At 37.5% G+C, this 2,705-nt stretch overlaps 1 protein-coding gene across 2 annotated transcripts in view; it reads left to right on the top strand.

The window, feature by feature from the left end:
• The window catches only part of LOC106876955 (WASH complex subunit 2), a 71,496-nt gene that overhangs the window by 26,507 nt on the left and 42,284 nt on the right, over positions 1 to 2,705 (top strand). The gene's annotated exons all lie outside the window — the stretch shown is intronic.

Below are 2,705 nucleotides of genomic sequence, written 5' to 3'. Positions count from 1 at the left end.
CTATCTGTCTCTCTCTCTATCTATCTTTCTATCTGTCTATCTATCTATCTATCTGTCTCTCTCTCTCTCTCTCTCTATCTATCTATCTATGTATCTATCTGTCTCTCTCTCTATCTATCTTTCTATCTGTCTATCTATCTATCTATCTGTCTATTTATCTGTCTGTCTATCTATCTATCTATCTATCTATCTGTATATCTATCTGTCTATTTATCTGTCTATCTATCTATCTGTCTGTCTGTCTGTCTGTCTGTCTATATATCTATATGTATATATGTGTGCGTGTGTGTGTGTACACGTGTGTATATATAAAGTATAAGTATCTATGTGTATGTGTCTCTCTCTCTCTCTATATATATATATATGTGTGTGTGTGTAATTGTATGTGTGTATATGTGTGTGTGTTTGTAATTGTATGTGTGTGTGTGTATATATATAAATATATATATATTTATATATACACATGCATATGTTTATCAATGTATCTATACATCTATCAATATCTTTTTGTTGGTAATGCCTTTGGGAAATGCATTAATGTCACAACTTCCCAATTATCTAAATGCCCTTCCTTCCAAGCCCCCCCCCCCCCACTTAGACTTCTCACACTTCCTCTCACTTTCTACCCGAGTAAACAAAGTTCTTTGCTGCTGCCGATGTTGTGGTTGTTGTTGTTCTTATTACATGTGTCAAATACTGTCATCGATGTTGTTTAACCCCAGGTCACTCTGATTTGAGCTGATCAGGGAGCAAAAGCTTTCCAACCTTGACTACCCTGTCTTTACTTATTTCCAAACAAAGTATTTAGAACTATATTATCTCATCATGTCCTCGTCATGTTTTTCAAAACAGCAGGTTACAGTTTGAAGGAGATTTGGTTGCTATTTCTAGCATGTTGAGCAACCAGGTGGAGGCTTAATATACCATTGTTATTGTTGTATAGCCCCTACATCATCTCTAGTTGATCCCACTCATGCCACAGAGGCCCTGAATTATGTGATCCCTAAACCCCATTGCATCACATAACACATCACAATTCCACTGTGTACTCACATATGCTATGTGGATGGTTGCTGTTTAACCCTAGGTCAACTGCTATTAAACACCATTATGATCAGACATTCTGTGATCATCTTGTTTTTTAAGGGTATCTTTTCTTTTTCACATCGTTATCCAATGTACAATCTCCATGTTTAATGCAGTAGGATGTGATCTGAGGAAGATTTGGCTGTTGTTTTTAGCAGATTGAGTGAACGCATTGAGGGGGCCCCCATGCAGTATTTTATCAATGGGTTGCATGTGGTGTAGCCCAGGCAAGTTGCATCACCTCCACAGTCCATCAATTGTTGTTATTGTGTAGTTCCAAAACATAAAGGAATTAAAACTTATAGTGAACTGGGCCCCATTTCTGTCATTATACAAAGAGTTTATATTGAACTGGGCCCCATTTCTGTCATTATACAAAGAGTTTATATTGAACTGGGCCCCATTTAAGTCATCATATGAATAGTTAATGGGTAATGGCTCTTTCTGTGACCACCACTTCTGCATATTTCGAGTAAAGGATCCTTTTTTACGGAAGTCTTGGAGAGAACAATAACCAGTCACGTTGTCAATAAGTGGTGCTAACCACCACTATTTCTCTCAAGTGGTGACAAGTGCAGGACATCAACAGTCTTTGGAAATTTGCGCACACAAACACGCATACATCATCATCATCATTTAATGTCCATTGTCCATGCTGGCATGAGTTGGACGGTTTGACCTGGGCTGGTGGTAAGCTGAGGGGCCACACCAGACTCCAGTCTGATTTGGCATGGTTTCTATGGCTTGATGCTTCCCAACGCCAACCACTCCAAGAGTGTAACGGGTGCTTTTACATGTCACTGGCACAGGTACCAGTTGTGTGGCACCAGTATCTGTCGCAACTACAATTTCACTTGGCTTGATGGGTCTTCTACTCAAGCATGGCATATTGCCGAAGGTGCGTTTTAAGTGCCACAGACACAGGTGCTAATATATGCATATATATGTGTGTGTGTGTGTGTATAACTATATATACATACATATATATAGATATGTATATTCTTTTACTTGTTTCAGTCATTTGACTGTGGCCATGCTGAAGCACCTATGTATATATGTATTTCCAAAGGTCTGTGGCATTTTTTTACAAATTGTTTAATAATTCTGAAAAAAAAATCTTTCTTTAAATATTGTAACAGAATCAAGTATATTTTGCAAAAACTTGGCATGGCTCTGTGGTAAGAAGGTCCCTTCTCAACCACATGGCTCCAAGTTCAGTCCCACTGTGCAGCCCCTTGAGCAAGTACCTTTGACTGTAGACCCAGGCCAAGCAAGGCCTTGTGAGTAGATTTAGCTGATGAAAACTGAAAGAAGCCCATCATGTATGTGTCTTTGTGTTTGAGTTTGTCCCCCATCACTGCTTGACAACCAGTGTTGGTTTGTTTACATCCTCTGTATCTTAGCAATTCAGCAAAAAAGAGATTATACAAGAAGTACCAGGCTTTAAAAAAAAGTATAAGCATTAAGTATATAATTGTGTGTGTATCTTAATGTCTGTATATACCAGAGTGTAAAGGATGATAGCTACATAATTGTGTGTGTGTGTGTTTCTATAATTTATATATATGTGAATGTACATATATATATATATATTATATATATTATATATATATATATAT

The sequence above is a fragment of the Octopus bimaculoides genome, chromosome 23 (assembly GCF_001194135.2).
Source record: "Octopus bimaculoides isolate UCB-OBI-ISO-001 chromosome 23, ASM119413v2, whole genome shotgun sequence".
Classification (NCBI taxonomy): Eukaryota; Metazoa; Mollusca; class Cephalopoda; order Octopoda; family Octopodidae; genus Octopus; species Octopus bimaculoides.
Note: the sequence above shows the minus strand (reverse complement) of the source record. Positions and strands in the feature narration are given on the sequence as shown.